The sequence below is a fragment of the Cavia porcellus genome, unplaced genomic scaffold, assembly GCF_034190915.1.
Source record: "Cavia porcellus strain 051 isolate PalLab524CR breed Dunkin Hartley unplaced genomic scaffold, mCavPor4.1 scaffold_17, whole genome shotgun sequence".
Taxonomy (NCBI): Eukaryota; Metazoa; Chordata; class Mammalia; order Rodentia; family Caviidae; genus Cavia; species Cavia porcellus.
Genome location: NW_026947500.1, coordinates 69,690,063 through 69,710,324, shown reverse-complemented (window position 1 = coordinate 69,710,324; position 20,262 = coordinate 69,690,063). Strand labels below are relative to the sequence as shown.

Sequence of the window (20,262 nt, the reverse complement as noted above, 5' to 3'; positions counted from 1 at the left end):
ATGTGCCACTGCCCCACCCTAATCCAATGTATGCCAGAAAATTCACACACATACCCATGCTGCCACCATTCAAGGTCAGCACAGTCCTGTCTCACCCAGTGCCTGAGAAAATGAATTGTGAGCCTAGCTGCTCACTGGAAAACCTTAATCTCATTTGAGAGAGAGGAAACTTCAGGCTAAGGGCTGAGAACACTTCTCCCTGTGATGAGCAGTCTCATGACAGATTCTGCAGCATCTCCCTGCAGAACACACACACAGGGAACTGATTTAACAACAGCATTCTCTGGGCCATTTTAGCATCCCCAAAATGAATTAAGAAAGGTACACAACTGCTCAGGCCTGGGACACATGAATGTTTACATTCCTACTGTTCAGGGAGGAGCGAGGCAAAGTCTCTGAAGTGGGGTACTGGCAGAAGGAGGCACTGGCTCCACCTGTGGCTGCCGGCCCATGAGTATGAGAGCCAAATGTGCCTGAATGACCCTTTCCCAGCTGCCCTTCACCACAGCTTACAGTGTGTGACGTGAATGGGCAATCCCCATTCCTCCTTACTCAGGGTTTTCTGGAAGTTAGTCAACAAACCTTACATCATCACCATTCACCACATATTTGCCATCCTTTCTGCAGAGGATATGAACAGAAGCTACTACAGACACTATGTTCTTGGGGCTGGGGAATAGACTCAGTGGCATACCTGCCTGCCTGGCAAGCACGAGGTGGTGTTTGATCCCTGGTGCAAAACAAAATAGTCTGCTCTTGGTGTCAATGCCTATAGACCCAGCACTTGGGAGGCTGAGGCAGGAGGATCAATGAAATTTCAAGGATATCCTGGACTACACAGTGAGTTCAAGGCCAGCCTGGAATACATGGTGATAACCTGTCTCAATCAATCAGCATCTTCTGTAATGTGACTAGCCTGCCATCACCTACAGCGGACCAATGTCTCAGTTTTCATTAGGAGGCTCCACATATGAGCTCACTTATTTACCCTACCAGCCCCTCACCGTGTACCTCACTCCCCTACTTGATGAGAAAATACAGCCTCAGACTACAGGTAACTTCCCACGTCATCTGGACACAAAACAAAGTGGTGACCCGGATGGAGCGCAGCGGCCAGTGCCTAAGCCTGGTCTCCTCATTTTGTGAGTACCACAGCTGGCCAGCAGTCAGTCTAGACCTGCTCTGGGGAGTACAGTGGCCACTGGCCACATGCTACTGACCCCCTCGTGTGGAGTATGATTAAGGGCATTTTGAGATGGAGCCCAGGCTGGCTCCTGTTGACAGCACCCCGAGGGCTGGGTCCGCAGGCCTGCTGTTAGTGTTTGCACGTCGCATCAGCCTGAGGAGTCCAGAAGCTTACCTGGGGTAGTGCCGCAGCAGCTGCTGTCCTGGGGTGCAAAGGACACCCGGTTAGCACTCTGGAACACTGTGTCACCTTGAGAAGCTCAGAAGTTTAACTCAGCGGCTCAGATCTCAGCCTGAGCAAGAGGAGGCGCCTTGGTGTGAGCGCTACACCCGCCCCAGGGCGCAGCCTGCACACAGTAAAAGGCAAAGCAGGCGGAAGGCCTGCTGGTCTTGGGAGGAGCCCGGCTGTCTTCAGCTGGATGCCCTCTCCTGGCTTGCCGCACAGACTGTTAGGCTTCTGCCTGGCACCCTTCAGACTTCCACTGAATTTCCAGCATCCTGTCACAGACCCAGCAGCCTTCTGACTGGACTTGCACAGGACACTGCAGTGAGCTCCAGCCCTTGGCTGCACCCTCCAGCCTCCAGCACGTGACACCTGCAGGCTCCCTCTGTGGCCGACCATTGTGAGCCAATCTTGTAACTTCTTGTATATAGTTCTTGTGTTATAGCTGTTTCTTTAATAAGTCCTGACTGATATGCATCAGTACTGCCATAGAAAATATAGATATTTTCTAATTTTTTAGTTTTAATAAATTAAAACTTAAACCAAAAATCTGAATCTTCATTCAGTTCATCACAAGCTGGAGAATATTCGTACCCTTTTTGGATGAGTAGTTTTCCACTCTGAACTTTATGACAGGGTAAGAAATCAAGTTATCTCATCAAAGCTTAGTGCCCAGCGAATACTGATGAATTGGGGTGAAGAATAATTATCTTGGTTTTTGCCACTCCACTCTCTGCCTCTGGTACCAGGGACTGGACTGGGGCCCAGAAGTTCAGACTGAGCTCATCCCCAGTCTTCGTTTATTTTCAGACGAAGTCTCACAAAGGATGGACTTGGCGACACTCCTGCCTCAGCCTTCCCAAGTGCTGAGATTACAGTTACTATACCCAGGGGTAGTAGTATTTTATTTTCAAGTCCTGGGGATTGAATTTAGAACTCTTCTGAGCTTTATCCACAGTCCTTGAGACAGGGTCTGCCTACATAGCCTTGAACTTGCAATTCTCCTGCCTCAGCTTCCTGAGTAACTGATTATAGACCACTGTGTGCCGCCACACCCAGCTTTAGTAATTCTTTTTGACAAGGTCCAAAGTTAGGATCCCCTGTGTTTTTGGAGAATTCTGCCTGTCATGGGCACATTCCTTCCTTCCTTCATTCTCTGCCTCTGTTCTATGTGCTGGAGACACAGAAGGGACCCAGGACCTCACCCACAGCAGGGAAGAGCTCCACCACTGAGCTCCACCCCACTCCCCATGTACCTGTTGTCAGCACAGAGACTGGCCCACGAGAGGCACCCAGGGACTGACATCTAACAAACAATGGAGGTCCTTTCTCAACAATGCCAATGTACACTGGGGTAACAGTGAAGTAAATGTGTGTCATGGTTTATGTCTGTGTCCCCCAGGCCTCATGAGTTTGCATTGTGCATTTGTGATAGTTCATTGTCTAGTGCTTGTATTGATTGTGTCAGTGCTCCACCCACCTAGGGGTGGAGCCAGGATGTGATGTAACCAGGAAGAAGGTGTGTTTTTCTCTCTGCTGGTTCATGAACTGCGGCCCAGCCATGCCTGCCTATCTTGGAGCCAACTGAGTGTGGACTGAAATTTCCAAAAACTGTAAGAAATAAACCTTTCCTTTCCCAACTTTGGGCTTCAGGTATTTTGTCTTAGCAACGAGTAAAAAGTAACTAAAACAATATGCATTACAAAATACAGCCCTGAGCCCTGCGTACGGTAGTGCGCTGTCACTACTGTGCGACCCACGGGTGGGGGACTGTGTCTCTTCACACCTCACTTGCCTCTCCTGGCTTGTCTGTACTGCAGAGACCACTTTCACGGCCACCGGCTGTGCACATTCAACACTCTGGTTCTTGTGTGGATTTGCCCACCAGCCAGTGTTGGCTGGCATTCCACAGGCTTGGACAATGCTGGTCTTGTGACTGCTGACCACTGCTGGCCCAGACAACCAAGCCCCCGTGTCCGCCTTCCAACAGAGGGCACTGGTGTCTTCAGCCCAGCAACACCTGAGGAAGCCGCGTCTAGGGTGGAGGGCTGGAATATGCTTCCCTTCCTTGACGCTGGGCTTTCATCTGGTGTCCCCCAAGGCCTCGTGCATCAAGGAAAGCTTCCGGAAGGGGAGTGGCTTGGGTGGTGCTGCTGACCTGCTGTAGGAAGAGGGCATGCTCAGGAGAGGTGGGTCACTTCGGGCACGACCTGGGAGGCGCTAGCTCCCTCGCTGGCTCCTTGCTTCTCTCTGCTTCCCAGCAGCTGTGAGGGCAGCAGCGTTCCTCACCGGGAGCCTTCACTGTGCTTTGTGCTTAGACACTGTGTGTCAGGCCACAATACATCACTCCTTGTTTATGTTGTGGGTGTTGAGTATTCTGTCCCAGCAACAAGAAAGTGTCTAAGATTCCAGGTACTAGGTCTTAACTCTCATGGGTATCCAACCTTTTGGCTTGTGTGGGCCACAGTGATCAAAGAGGAGTTGTCTTGGGCCACATGTAAAGTGTGTAGCACAGTTAATGCTTACAAGTAAAAAAACTGCCTTTAATTTTTATGTTTCTTATTCATCCCTGCACCATAAAAAAAGTTTCTTACATCCTTCTTGTTTAAAACAGGCAGAGAGCATGGCTTAGTGTTAGGGTGCTTGTCCAGCATGCAAGACACTCTGGGTTCTAGCACCAGCACTGCTAAATAAACAATCAAGGAATAACTGTTGTCCCTTTGTGGGCTCTTGACTTATACAGAATTGTACAGTGATCCTAGAAGAGGAACCTGGGACGTGAGATTTACATTTTTCGGACTGGCCTGGCCACGCCCTCAGGTGAGCAGAGAGCTAAGGCTCCTGCCCATGGGATCAGCTATCACTTGTGGCTGATTCTGATGAGCTGCCCATCGGCACATTTGCCTTGAGGCCTCGAGTGAGTCTTGCTCTGAGTCATGACAACAGTAAGGGTGCCCATGGAGGCTGCAGTGAGGTAAGGGATGGAACCTTCTTAATTATGCATCTGCACAAGAAGCGACAAGCTTAGATCTCTCACCTTTCAGACCCAGTCAAGACTCGAGAAACTGAGTTTCTTAAGACCGCCTTTAGAAAATGGTGTCATCTGTGGCCCTGGGGCTAGACAATAAAACTCACAATTTAGTTGTACAGGTTAAATCTCAACACAGTCAAAGTCACAGACTAAAATCCAAGGGGAAGTTAAAGGCACTGATCCATGAAAACTGAGGGCATTAAACGAGGAATGCAATGTCTAGCTGCTCGGACTCAGATGCTACTAACACCTGAGAGCTTCATAGACACCCTGACTTTTCTTAGCAGGAAAAGTACAAAGGCTCTTGGTCAATCTCCATTACCACAAAGCAAGACAGAAAGGCCTGTGTGATAAACCTGAGTGCACACCTATGCTCCCAGCTACTCTGGGGCTAATGCAGGAGAGTCACAGGTTTGAGGCCAGCCTGGGCAGCTTAGTGAGACCCTATCTCAAAGTAAACTTAAAAAGGTTTGGAGACATAGCTCAGGAGCAGAAAGTATGCACAGGGTGGATGAGGCCCCAGGTTCCAGCCCTGGCACTGCAAAAAAATAAGAAGTCCCTCCTGTGGAGCTTACCCCTCCCTCCTGTGCTGGGGTCAGAAGGCACTCCTCTCCAGATTAACGAGATAAGCACCTCCATCCTTGTAAAGCTCTGCTGAATTCTCTTTTACAGGACAGGTATGACTTCAAAGGAAACTGTCACAGACCTGAGCTCCTGGATTTCAGTGGAGTTGACAAGGAACCAAGGACTCAAGGGGGTACTGAATAAGCAGAGGTGAACTATGCCCATCAATTACTGTGTCAAGAACAATATCTGGACTCAGTGGCAAGCACCTAGAGTCTCAGCTACTCAGGGTGTCAAGTTAGCAGGATCAATTGACCCCAGGGGTTCAGTGTCAGCCTATGCAACAGAGTAAGACTCTTTTCTTAAAAAAAAAAAAAATAACGATGTAGCTGGATATGGTGATGCACACCTATAAAATCCAGAACTCTGGGAGGCTGAGGAAGGAGGGCCACACTGAGCAACTTAGCAAGACCCTAAAAATAAAAGATAAAAAAAGGGGTAGACATAGTTCTGTACAAAGGGGTTCAACCTCTACTACCACAAAATAACAGTAATAATTTTTTTTAAAAGAACAGGAGCCAGGAGTGATGGCTCACACCTGTAATCCTAGCAGTTAGGAGGCTGACATAGGAGGATCACTGTGAGATTGAGGCCCGCCTGGGCTACGTGGTGAGACTCTGTCTCAAAAACCAACACAATGAACAATAGCCAGGGGAGATATCACAATGCTTTGACCCACAGCAAACCGATCATGGGATCCCAAGGCATGAAACAGGTAAGTAATTAACAAACCCGACTCTAACAGACCACATAATATATGTTTAGGCATTGCAGGCCACATAGCCTGTGTTTCAACTTAGCATGGGAGTTATAGAAAACTGGTAAAGAAATATAATTGTGTCCAGTAAGACTTCATGTACAAACTAGGTGTGGTGGTGCATGCCTGCAATCCTAGCACTCTGGGAGACTGAGGCAGAAGGATCACAAATTCAAGCACGGTCTGAGTAACTTAGTGATTTCATCAGACCCTGTCTAGAAATAAAATAAAAAGGCTATGGACGTAGTTCATGGGTTCAATCTTTTGCACTGCCTAATGAAAGACTCCGACAAATTTATGCACAAAAACAGCTGGACTGAACTGGGCCTGGTAGCACACACCTGTAATCCTAGCACTTGGGAGGCTGAGGCGGGAGGGTTGCTGTGAGTTCAACGCCAGTCTGAACTACAGTAAATTCACACCTAAAGTGAATTCAAAACTACATAGCAAGACCTGGTCTCAAAAACAACCTCCCCTCCCCAAACAAACAAAAAATGCGCAGGATGGCTAGATGTGGCTGTGGCTGCTGGCCACTGTGAGCCCCTGTGTCCATCTGAATACTGTTTAATTTGTAAAACAAGGAAGCTTCCAACATGATAGCCAAAAATCTGACTTGAGATACTGCAGTGCAGATTCAGACCTTTTTATCCAATCAGCACACAGAAGCTACTATAGGACCCTAGTGCTCCTTCATCAAAGGACTGACCCCACACCCCTACCTCTATCCACACTATAAATCTTGCTCCAGCCTTCACCAGAGATCTGTACTCAGCAGAGTGATTAACAGTGGACATCAAGTACCCATATGGCCTTGAGATGACAAGAAATCCTGGTGACTCAAAATAATACAGTGGCCCACCAGCTGATCCAGAGGTTTATTAGAGTCAAGTGATAGACTGAGTTAAAGTAAATTAAGTAAAGAACTATGCACAAAGAATTTCTGAACAGTCAAACTAGTTAGTTCTCAGTGTGAATTTAAAGTAGTTTGATTTGAAAACCACAAGCAAACTAGTCGCTTCTTTTTCTTCTGGTACTTGGTATTAAACTCACAACTGCATGCTTGCCAGACAGGTACTTATGCCAGACAGCTAAATGCCCAGCTTTCTGAAGCTGTTTCTTATAAATGCCTATAGTTTAAAAAAAACCCCCAAAACAACCCAAGAGACCAGAAGATGACAGAGTAGTAAGTAGTAGAGCTGACAAGCCTTCTGAGAGCTGCTGTCCAGACCCTGGAACACAGCGACATGAGGAAGACAAGGGGGAGGGAAGTGGGTGCCTGGGTCCGGGAAGAATCTGAAGCACGAAATGATGCCCCTGGAGAGAGTGAAGAGAGAAAACTCAACAAAGAAGGACGCAGCTGGTGGCGCCTTCTCCCCGAGACGGGATTCTGGGTGTGAGAGGAGCAGTTTGGGCCCGTGGATGCCCAGGCATGGTGACGGGGATGGACGGGGATCCCGAAGTCTCTGCAGAAAGACACAGCAGGAAAGGGAGCAGCGCGGTGAAGGACTCCCCTGACTGGCGGGAGCGCAGGGGCTCGCTCTCCACGGGAGAAAACAATCTGCCTGGAGCCATCCTGGAGATGGGCAGCCTGAGGACAGAACTCAGAATCGTGGCTGCTCCCTCTACTGGGCACCTGAGGGGCTCAGACCCGCAGTCGGTGCTTGGCAGAGGGGGAGCCAAACGTGCTGTCTCCAGAATGTACAGGCTTCCCGAGAGTGCCCACTACCCCGCTGCGGGTGTGCTGGGATGGATCAGCACAGCTCCCTCTGTGCTGTCTCCCTGGTTCTCCGTCAGGGAAAGCAGAGACAGACCTGGACACTCCTGGAAGGAGACTTTGTTTGTCTTCTTCCTCCTCTCCCTTGTGTTTGTCTTTTAGTTTTAATTTTTGTTTTTTTCTCCTTTCTTTCTCCCTCACTGTTCGATCTTATTTTTACACAGGTATAAACGTGTTTCTGGCCTCCCCTGGCTCTGTGCTGTTCTTATCTTTCCCTTTAGTCTTCTACAGGAGTTTCCCAAAGTGTATGTGATCCCCCGACCTTACTTTTAATCTCTTCCTCTTTCTCCCAATTCTCTATTTTCTCCTGAAACTGTATTAAATTTTAACTCCTGAGAGCAAAATTGACATACAGATTGACATATCATTGTATACTGCATATAATTTTCTACTTTTAGATTTTGCTACAACTACAAATCTAGTTTATATGTTTAAAAACGGCAAGTTAACTGTTAGCTCAGTCTGTCATTCTCTAGGCTGTGTTTGATGCTATTAGTATCATTGTAGCCAAACTACTGACATAATTACTCTAAACAGCTGTTGGTCCTGGTATTTCATGACTGAGACTGACCAAGGGTCACAGAAAATACTGTAGTGGCACAGAGCCAAAGACTGGGCCAAATGAACAACAGCTTCTCATCGCCAACAAACTGGAGGTGAGATCTTCCAACAGACTCAAAACCTATAAACCAGCTATACCTGGAAGACACCTCAGAGAGTCGATATCACCTAAGGGTCCTAAATACTAGCAATAAAGCAACTCATCACAGGCAATTTATAAGCATCACCTCAGGAGTTAAAAAACAAAGAAAGAAAGCAAGAAAGAAAGAGAAAAGAAAAGGAAATAAGAAGAGACTTAAACAAAATACAGCCCTAAACACTGAGTATGCCAAAGACAAATTTCAGGGGACAACAAGGCGAGATAGTCAGAAAGGCGCCCACCAGGCCTCTCTGATGTGGAAACAACAAAGTAATTGAATGAGGCTCTGGAAAAATTGCAATCAGAAATAATCTCTCAGATAACTACAGAGATGACATCCACAATAAAGACCCTGTTGAGTGATGCTAGAGCAGATACAGACAAAAAAGTACACAAGTTTAAGAAAATTATGAAAGCTCAGCACAGGAAAGAAATGGAACCCATAAAGCAGATTCAAGAAGGTATTCAGGAGAATAAACTCTCCAGTGAGAGTATTCAAAGCAGATTAGGCCAAGTGAGAACAGGATCTCAGATATTGAAGACAGGCTTGCAGTTAGTGACCAGGGAAAAACAGGTTTCTTAGTACTAGCACGGAAATCAATCCAGCAGCTGACAGATGAGACAAGGAAGAATAAATTAAGATTGATTGGAGTCAATGAAAAAGCAAGAGATATCACAAATAACATGAAGAAAATGTTCACGGACATCATGATGGAAAACTGGTAGAGAAAAAGAATTTGACAAACAGATACATGAGGAATATAGAACTCTAACTAGCCATGATTGAAAAAAATGTATAGTCAGGCATATCATAGTCAATACTCCAGAAATTCAACACAATAGAATAGAATCCTAAATATGAATCCTAAAGAATAGAATCCTAAGAATTTCCCCTAAATGGAGAAAAGAGACAAATCACCTATAAAAGAAAGCCCATCAGAATCACAGCCGACTTCTTAGCATGAACTCTCAAGGACAGCTTAGAGTGAAGTATTTCAACTTATAAAGGAAAACAACTTTCATTCCAGATTGATGTACCTTGAAAAACTATCTTTCAAAACTGATGGACAAATAAGATACTTCCATGACAAAGAACAGCCCAGGAAATTTATAGCCACCAAACAAGTTCTCCAAAATGAACCCCAACAGAAGGAATCCAGCTGGCAAACAATCAGAGGGAAGGGAAAAAGGCGGGTAGGTGGGGAAGCCAACATCATGAAAAATCATGGTAAGGACAAGTCAACACATAGGATAGCCAGTCATGTTAAAACACACAGACTGACAGAATGGATCAAGAAACAAAGTCCAACAATATGCTGCATAAAGGAACACATTGAATTCAAAAACAAATTCATTGACTGAAAGTCACAGGATGGAAAATAATACTCTGTGTGACAGGAATCCAGAAAAAAGCTGGGGCAGCAGTGTTCTATTTGCAGACAAAGTGAATTTCAAGCCAAGACTGATTAAGAGAAGTAAAGAAGATCACTACATTCTTATAAAGGGAATAATCCAAGAAGAAGAGATAACAGTCAGAAATATATATGCAACAAATACCAGTGCACCCAACTCTCTAAAACAAATACTAATGGACTTGAAAAATCAAATGTCATGGTTTATGTCTGTGGCCCCCAGGCCTCATGAGTTTGCATTGTTCATTTGTGATTGTTCATTGTATAGTGCTTGGATTGATGGTGTCAGTGCTCCACCCACATAGGGGTGGAGCCAGGATGTGATGTAATGGCAGGAAGAAGGTGTGTCTTGCTCTTTGCTGGTTCCGGTTTGCTGTTTGCAGCCGCCATGAACTGTGGCCCAGACATGCCCACCTGCCTTGGAGCCAACTGAGTATGGACTGAAACCTCCAAAAACTATAAGAAATAAACCTTTCCTTTCTCAACTTTGGGCTTCAGGTATTTTGTCTCAGTGATGAGCATAAAGTAATTAAGACATCAAGTAAGCCCTAACACAATTGTATTGGGAGATATCAATACCTCACTGTCACAAAAAGGTAGATCAACTAGACAAAAAAATCAATAATGAAATATCGAGCTGAACCAAACTTTTGAACAAATGAACTTAGTAGAGGTCTATAGGATGTTCCACCCTACAATATCAGAATATACATTCTTCTCAACTGCACACGAGATGTTCTCCAAAATAGATCACATACTGGCTCACAAAACATGCTTAAGTAAATGCAAAGGGATTTAAATTATCCCATGCATACTATCAGACCAGAGTGCTTTGAAATTGGAAATCCATGACAAAAGAAACCAGAAGAACTTCATAAACACATGGAAATTATAAAGCACCATCTTAAACAACCAGTGGGTCACAGATAAAATTAAAGAAGAAATTAGACAGTTTTTCCAGATAAATGATAATAACACTCTAACCTATGGGACACAATGAAAGCAGCCCTAAGAGGGAAATTTATAGCAGTAAATACTCATATAAGGAAAACAGAACAAGTGCATATAAACAACTTAATGGCGAACCTCAAACATCTAAAAAGAAGGGCAGGTAAGCCAAAATCTTGTACAAGGGAGGAAATTATAATGATCAGAGCAGAAATTAATACATTGGAGACTAAAAAAAAAAAAACAAAGAAATTAATGAATCAAGAGTTGGTTCTTTGAAGGATTAAAATTAACAAACCGTTAGCCAACTTTATCAAAAAAAAGAAAGACTCAAATCCATGCAATTAGATATGAAAAGGGCGAAATCACAACAGATCCTGCAAAAAATTCAGAAGATGATCTTACCTCTACTTTGAAAACTTGCATTCTAACAAGACGGAAAATACAGAAAAAAATGGGCAGATTCCTAGATACATAAGCATTACCAAAGGTGAATAATGATATAAACATCAATATAAATAAACTAGTATCAATCAATGAAATCCAAGATGTAATTGAAAACCTATCAACAAAGAAAAGCCCAGGTTCTGATGAATTCCACAAGAAATTTACCATTACTTCTCAAATTCTTCAATGAAATTGAAAGGGAAGCAATACTCCCAAATTCATTCTTGGAAGCAAGCATTACCCTGATACCAAAACCAAAAAAGAACCCAACTAAAAAACAAAACAGGACAATTTTCTTAATGAACATAGATGCATAAGATACTGCCAAACAAAATACAGTAAATCATCTAGAAGATTATACATCATAATCAAGTGGGATTCATCACAGGGAGGAAGGGATGGTCCAACACATGTAAACCAACAAATGTAATACTCCTATTAACAGACCAAGGTCAAAAATCACCTGATCATCTCAATAGATGCAGAAAAAACTTCCGGCAAAGTCCAGCACCCCTTCATGATAAAAACCCTATAGAAAATTTGAATAGATGATCTTTCTCAATCTGATAAAAGCCATCTACAACAAACCAACAGCCACCATCACACTAAATAGACAAAAACTGAAAGCTTTCACTCTAAAGTCAGGAACAAGACAAGGATGTCCACTGTCTCCATTTTAAAAAAAATTTTATTTAAAGAGAAAAAAACACAAAAAATAAAAAGGGTAGAAATAATACATAATTTCAAAAAAAATAAGCAATAAGAAATCGCTAGTTGATTGTCTCTACTCTTATTCAACATAGTCCTGGAAATTTTAGTTGGAGCAATTAGACAAGAGAAAGAAAATACAGACTCAATGCAATTCCAATCAAAATTCCGATAGCGTATCTCACAGAATTAGAGACAACAGTCCTAAAATTCATCTGGAACCAGAAGAGACCTAGAATAGCACAGGCAATCCTGGGCAACAAAGGCAAGATAGGGGTATCACAATCCCTGACTTTAAATTATACTATAAAGCTACTGTGACAAAAAACCAACTTGGTACTGCCAAAAAAAAAAAAAAAAAAAAAAAACAGACCCAAAGACCAATGGAACAGATTAGAAAATGCAGAAACAAGTGCAGACACATTAAGACACCTTATCTTTGACAAAAGTACCCAACACATTCTCTGGTAGAAAGCCTCTTTAATAAACAGCGCTGAAAAAGTTGGCTCTGCATAGGCTGAAGATTAAAGTTGGGCCCATAGCTTTCACCATGCACTAAACTAAATTTGGAATGGATAAAGATCTAAATATTTTTTAAAAACCAGTAAATCTACCTGAAAATAGAGTAGGTAAAACTACACAGGTGTAGACTTAATGAACAAAACCCCAGTCACACAGGAACTGTCACAAAGAATCAACAAATGGGATCTTATCTTATTAAAAAGCTTTTTCCACAGTGAGAAAACCACCAACAGAGTAAACAGACAACTCACAATGTGGGAGAAAATGTTTGCCAGCTGCTCCTCTACTATCTACTATAAAGAACTAAAAAGAAAAATCAAGTCATCTTAAATTTAAGACCCACACCGAAAATGGGCATCTGAGTTGAATACACACATCTCAGATGAAGAAATACAAATAGCAAATAAATACATGAAAAAATGTTCAACATCCCACTGGTCATACAAGAGATGCAAATTAAAATAACACTGAGGTCCCACTTTCACTCCAGAAAGGTTATTAAGAAATCCAACAATGACAAAAGTTGGATGGGCTATGAATGGGAGTGTAGATTCGGACAACCACTATGGAAATCAGTGTGGAGATTCCTCAAAAAACTAGGATTGGAAGTCCCAATTGACCCAGCTATTCCTCTTCTGGATATCTTCCCAGAAGAATAAAAGACATCATAATGCAGAGATATATGTGCACCCATGTTTACAGCAGCACAATTTGTAAGAGTTAGATCATGAAAACAACCTAAAAGTCCATCAACTGAGTAATGGATAAAAAATATGTACTTTTATACAATGGAGTACCACACAACCATAAAGAAGGATAATCTGTAGACTTTTATAGTTAAATGGATACAACTTGAGACCATATTCAGTGAAATAAATAAGACATACATGTTTAAAGATTGTACTGTCTCACTAATATAAGAAGCTGAAAGAAACATCACACAAAAGATAGGACAGTTGTATTAGTGATTTCTCTGAGTTCATTGAAGAGAAAGGTTTGTGCTAGTATAGTTTGGACGATTAAATGCAGATGTCTTATATTCTAAGTAATCAATCTGAAGATAACAATGTGCAATGTATATAACATTGTTACTCCCTAATTGTTGTGTGTTGAGATTTTATTCTTTAAAGCAAAAATCAAACGAATGAAATATAAGGCTATCCAGCCAGAAACCTCTATCTACAGTTATATCTAGGCACTTATAAATCGAATAGACCAAACCAGGGCGCTGTGTAACTAAAACTGAGCTCGTATATTCTGCATTTTATGTTCATGTTCTGCCCTTATCACAGCCTCTAAGCCACTTACAATGTGGAGGCGCTCAATTCACGAATTGTTGTTTGGAAAAATAAACACTGTAATTTTATGACCCCACAGTTAACCTTTTAACAATTCTTAATCCACAGAGGGCCCAACTGAACTACAGACCCACAGTATGATTATTTTCCTATTTCTTTAATGCATACTTGGCATACAGACATTCAAAGCAACTGGCAGAATCCCTTAAATTTGCTTTTTGACTGAGAAGATGAAAGCTTTTGACAGAAAGAGGTACAAGAAAGAAATCCCTACCCTCTTACATAATAAACCATAAATCACAGAACATTCATGGAGGGATGAATATACTGTCACTGAGAAAGACTATCTGACATCAGAATCTCCTGTGTGTCCAGTGATGAGAAAGAGACTTAACACAGGTTTTGGTACCACGAGTGGGGTTGCTGTGACCACATGGTTTAGAAGCTTTGGAAGTGGTTTGCTGGAAAGGACAGGTTTGCAGAGAAGCCCTAGAATGCTGTAAGCCAAGCTTCGGAGATTCTGGTCAGAGCTCTGAAGACAAGCATGCTTACAGAAATGTGGACAGCAAAGACCGACCTCATGGAAGTTCAGTTGGGAACAAAGACCTCACTGGCAGTTCAGCAGACCCCATGTATGTACACCTGGCTGAAACATGTTTTCAGTCTGCCTATGTCCTCAGACTTTTTTGAGAGACTGAAATGAGGTGGGCTAATTTAATCTGGTAGAAGAAATTTCAAAGCAGCTCAATGTTTAGGATGTTATATGTGTAGTATCAGTTTTTAGTCAGATTTATAGTGAGAATCAGGAGCAAATATGAGAGTCAGGAGGTAAAAAGTTTTCATTTTCAAGAAAATGAACAACCTGGAAAGTTGGGCCCCTGGAGAGTGTGGCCATTGAAACAATTAATACTAAAATTAAAAATATTTTTCATCAAGATTACAGGAGAGATGGCTTGAGGGTATGTCAAGAATCAGCAGGAATCTATTGTTCACAAGCTCAAGGGTATAAACTATAAAACTTTCATCTGAGAAGACACCCTGGACCCCCTGCTCCAGAAATGAGTAGGGAATTGGGTTCTTGGGATTTGTTTCAGTGCTCAGCCATCTAGGCACTCATAGGCCTCTGCTTCCATGGTCCAAGGGTACCTGATTATGGCATGAGCTGGTGGCAGACCTCAGTATCATCTATATGGTGTTGGTTTTTTAGGAAAGCTGAATGCAAGGGTTATGTGGTCATGGAGTCTTCCACCAAGATTTCAGAAGACCTGGGAGGCAGTGGTTCAAGCTGCAAGAATAGTGGAGACACTCTTACCACAAAGTGCTCCAGGGTGGTACACATGGAACTACGGGATTTAATGTTTGCCCTGCTGGATCTCCATGCTACTTTCTTCCCAGTCCTTCTTAGCCCCTATTTTCTTTCTATTAGAATGGGAATTTTCCCTATGTCATTGTATATTAGCAGTATTTAACTTCCCCTTTGATGTCTACAGGGTCTCACATCTAAGAGTTTGCCTCTAGTCTCACAGGAGACTGGATTTGTTGAAACTGTTAGGCTTTGGTGATACAAGTGGTAGATTAAATGTATTTTGTGTAAAGAGATGGATGAGTCTTTTGGGGACCAGAGACAGAATGTTATAATTTAGATTTATATCTCTCCCTAAAGGCTCACGTGTTCAGAGACTGGGCTTCTGGAAGGTGATTAGATCATATGGGAACTACACTCCTAAGTATATGAATGCCCCAATGAATTAACAGCTGGGAGTGTTGTTACAGGTGGAGGCTGGATGGAAGAGCAGGTCAGCGGGGGCATTTACCTGAAATGTCTATCTCCTTCCCCAGCTCTGCTCTGTCTTCTTTGCTTCCTGGACACCATGAGATAAGCAATGTACATTTATCAAACACTTCCATCATTTCTTTCTGACTTAGAGCCAGCCAACTATGGACTGAATCCTCTAAAAATCCTAAGCCAAAATAAATCTCTTCTCCTCTAAATTGTGGGTATTAGGTATTATGTTCAGTGGCAGAAAGATGACTAAGAAAAAAACCAATAAAAACAAAAACAAAAAACCCCTCAAACACTTCAAATAATCAGGAATCATAACACTTAATTCATCTCAATTTAATCTCCCACATTGGCCAGTACAGGAATCACCTAGATCTTGAAGAATAAAACTGTGTTAAGACAGATTTCAGGTGCTATAAGAAAATACTTGAGACAACCAATTTATAAAGAAGAAAGATTTATTTTGGCTTCAGAGATTTCCATCCATGATCAACTGGTCCAGGGGTTTTTAGGCCTATGACAAGGAAGTACATTAGGGCAGAAGCACATAGCAGAGGAAAGCTGCTTACCTCATGGTTGCTAGGAAGCAGACAGTGTGTAAAAGGGCAGAGGCCTCACTATTCATTACAGATCTGACTTCCTTGAATCAGGCCCTACTCTTAAGCTTGTAGCATCTCCCAGTAGTGTCACAAGTGAGGAACCAAGTCCTTAAGACATGGTCTTTGGTGGAAGGATATTTAAGAGCCAAATGCTAACAGTCAGTTATCATGAATTTACTTAGGCAGTAACTTCCAACTGTTGATTTTTTTGTTTTGTTTTGGGATTTTTTTTTTTTTTTTTTTTTTGGATACAAGGTTTTGTTACATTGCCTAGGCTAGCTACCAACTCACAATCCTCCTGCTTCAGCCTTCCAAGAGACAGAATATATCACTAAATCCACTTCCAATTATTTTTTAAGACATACTCATTTACAGAAGAAAACCAACACATTCCCTATGACTTGACATGCAAGTACTGACAAAGCTAAGTTCTGTTTTCCTGAACTGGCTAAAAATAAACAGAAAGCAATTAGCATTTACCTGGGAGGACCAACAGTGTACGGGTGTACTGTCATGTCACTGCCCCAGCCTACATCAAATTTGTAGGCTCTGGTATAGCAGTAGTCCTAGAAGACTGGACATTCCACACAACACTACATTTGCAAATGTAGTGTGTGCTGACGTGCTGATTGTATCTAACAGACTAAGGAGTAGAAAATAGTTTAGATACCTTTAGAAGAAAGATACAAAACAGAAGGTGGTAATTCAGGAGTGAAAGAAAGCTTTTAGGGGATCAGCGGTCCGGATCATGTAAAGATGTTCCCTCAAAGATTTTACTGTAAGATACTGCACCTCATCCAATCTACCAGCCCAAAAATGGGCAGAACGGTCAATAGAGCTTTTGAATTGGGGGGAGGGGTACTGGGAATTGAACTCAGCACCTTGTGCTTGCCAGGTGGATGCTGTGCAGTGGAGCTATATCACCCAGCCCTAAATTTTTATTTTTAGTGGGTTTTTGTTTTTATTTTTTCAGTTGAGATAGGGTCATACCATGTAGTTTGGGCTGGTCTTGAATGATGTAGCCCAGGCTGGTCTTAACTTACAAGGGTGATCCTCCTGCTCTAGCCTCCCAAGTGCCAGGACTGCTGGCCTGTGCTACCATGCCCAGCATCCTTTGAATTTTGGATGCAATATTTTCAAGAATGTGCTTTAGTACATCTATGTAGTCACGTACCTGAAAGGCTTCCAGTTTCAAGTGAATACCAAAGCAAGTTAATGGTGAAGTATAAATTTATCAAGCACATGGTCCAAATTACCAAGCAGACCCAATAATACTTCAAGTGTCCATAACAGACAGCGTATTCCCGGAAGCCTCTGGCAAATACTTGTAGGAGATGTATAGTACAACATTTTGGTACTTTAGGGTAAATCTAGGCTCTCTTTTCAAATTAAATTAAATTGCAGTTTTGCAGTGCTGGGGATTGAATCCAGGTTCTTGCAATGGCAGGCAAGCACTCCATCACTGAACGACAACCCCAGCCCCTATGTCTATTTTTCCAGTGGTGGCCTGTGGGAGCTCGCTGTGTGTCTGTTTCTCCCTGCCATGCTGGCTACCCTTGGAAAAAAAGTGTCCCAGTGACAGCCTGACGGAAGCCAGTATCTCCAATCACAGTCCTTGAGCGCATGGGGTGTGTCTCTTGTCCCTATGTCCACTTTTAAAGGTAACTATCCTGCTTTTTATACTGGCACTGGCTTACCACTAGTCTTGTGTTAGAATAACCATGAGCAGTCAGGCATGCTTGTAATCCCAGCACTCAAGAGGCTGAGTCAGGAGGATCACCATGAATTCAAGACCACTACATAGCAAGACCCTGTCTCAAAAAAATCAGTAAAATAATAGCCATAGACATGAATTAAAGCAAAACTGAGAAATTTGAGATCATGTGGCCAAAAACCATAAAGTACTTATAATCAGTCCTTATATAAGTTTACTACCTCTCCCCTGGAGCCCATTACAAGTTTAGAGAAAACAGCAAGCAATAAAGAACATTTAAAATACTATGAGAAAGCAGTAAGAAATAGCAAAACATAGGACTTTCTCAAGAATATGTGACTCCTGAAAAGTCAATTAAATGGGGGTACAGGTGTTTCTCTATGGTAAAGCACACATTCAGCATGCATGAGGCCTGGATTCCATCCCCAGCACCACAAAATGAGAGAGAGAGAAAACAGAGATTGTTCTAAACTAAAAAAAGACATGAACAACTGCAATATATAAGTCTTAAGATACAAAAACACAGGAAGCATATAGAGGAATAATGTGCAGAATTCTAGTGTTTCACAAAGTAAACGTTAATGTTTTTAATTTTCTCAGGTGAAATCATACTATGGTTCAGCTGGACATCTTCAGGAGGTGTAATACCCAGTAATCAAAGGAAAAGTTTCATGTATGCAATTTAAGTTCAACTTACACACAAATGATGGTTCGCCATTAAATGAAAAGTGATAAACTCAATGGGTAAATCTGTACAAGCCTATCAAAGAGTATAGTATTCTGGGAGCTGGGAGGCTGAGGCAGGTGGACTGTAAATTGCAGCCCAGTCCATGCAACTTAGCAACCTAGTGAGATCCTGTCTCAAAACCAAAACAAAAACAGGTGGTGGTGGTGGTGATGGCTGTGGCTGGAGACGTAGGTCACTGTGAAGCCCTGGGTTCAATCCCTAGTACAAACAACAAACAAACAAACAAACAAAAAAACAGTAAATATATAAATCTATTTTACTTAAGAAGGTACTTACAAAATGTGTATTAGGTATTATAAAACAGGAAGAAAATGTTCAAATGGGGAGGGGAACACAGGAGGGGTGATGGGGAAAGGAAAGAAAGTGAAAGTAAAAGTAAAAAAGAATGAGAAAAGGAAAAATATGGAAACAAAGATTTTGTAAATGGGGAAGGGAGGAGGGCTTGAAGGCAGGTAGGGGAATGGGAGAAAAAAAAAAAAAAAAAAAAAAGGCCGGGGGTTTAGCTCTGTGGCATGAGTGCCTGCTTGGCAAACTCGAGGTCGTGAGTTTGATCCCCGGCGCGCACACACACACACACACACACACACAAAAAAAAAAAAAGAATCAAGTTATATCATGGACAGGTACAAATTCTCTATGATGAATGTGATCATTATATATATATCCAAAGTGCACCAATAAAATCTGATTTTAAAAAAAGATAATACTTAAAATTTTCATTGTATTGAGTATTCCTTGTACCAGGTGGTTCAATTTTAATTTAAAAAAATTGGGAAGAATACACTTGATATTCTGTCATTAATAATGAGTATCAATTAATCTACTACCACTGTAGTGAAACTTCTTTCTTCCAGAAGACCTGTTTTAAAGCTCTGTGTGGCCTGGGGACTCCAAATGAAGAGAATAGCTGAACATCTTTTCACCTATATACAGAACTTTTTTTGGTACCAGGGATCGAACTCATGACCTCGCGCTTGCCAGACAAGGCAAACTCCGCTGGGCTAAATCCGCTGCCCCTATATAAAGAAATAGTAACGCCCTAGACGCCTAAGAATCGACTTCATCTTTCCATTTCAATATTGTGTATCAAAAGAAAAAGCAGTCATGGGTAGAGTGGTGCACACCCGTCACCCCAGTAGTCTGGTAGGAAGCTTAAGCAGGAGAAGAGAAATTTCGAGCTCAGCCTGGACAACTCAGTGCGGCCTTGTTTCAAAAAAAAAAAAAGGGTGGGGGGGGTGTTGGGGGTGCAGCTCAGTGCAAAGGCGCTGGGTTCAATCGCCAGTGCCACAGAGTAACAAGAATAACAACAACAGCAATGATTAGAAGAAAAGGAAAGCGCAGGAAAGGAAAGGAAGAGGTGGCCTTCTTGGACCAACTTTCACTCCACGCTCACCTTAACTCTCCGGAATCGCCAAATCCTTGAGGAGGAAAGGGGCTGGGGCCGGACGCAAGGTTACTAAACGGCTGAAATTCCTTTCCTTCTGGGACAGAATCCGAAAGGCTGCTCACATCCATCCCACGCCGCGCTCTTCAGGACCAGGAATCAGGACCCGGACCGCTGGCGCCGGCACCCAGACCCCGACTCGGCCACGCCCGCAGGATGCGCTAGCCCCGGAGCTCGGCTCTCCACTCTCCGCAGGCCGCCGACGTCCCTACTCCCGTCACCTCTAGGACTCCCGCCCCCGCAGGAGGACAGCTGGGGACGACTGAGACGACCCACCATGAGGAAGGCGACCAGACACAGCACCGAGCCGCCGGCGCCTCCAAAGACGACGGCGCCCTCTGGTGA

General features: G+C 42.9%; 1 protein-coding gene across 3 annotated transcripts in view; it reads right to left on the bottom strand.

The window, feature by feature from the left end:
- The window catches only part of LOC100727722 (zinc finger protein 778-like), a 26,977-nt gene extending 6,715 nt beyond the window's left edge, over positions 1-20,262 (bottom strand). For 2 of the 3 annotated variants that reach the window (XM_003461709.5, XM_063228617.1), the window contains exon 1: positions 19,867-20,262. The gene's annotated coding sequence lies outside the window, so the exon portion shown is untranslated. Of the gene's footprint in view, positions 1-1,360; positions 18,672-19,866 lie in introns of all 3 variants that reach the window. The other variant, XM_063228615.1, reaches the window with a different exon arrangement.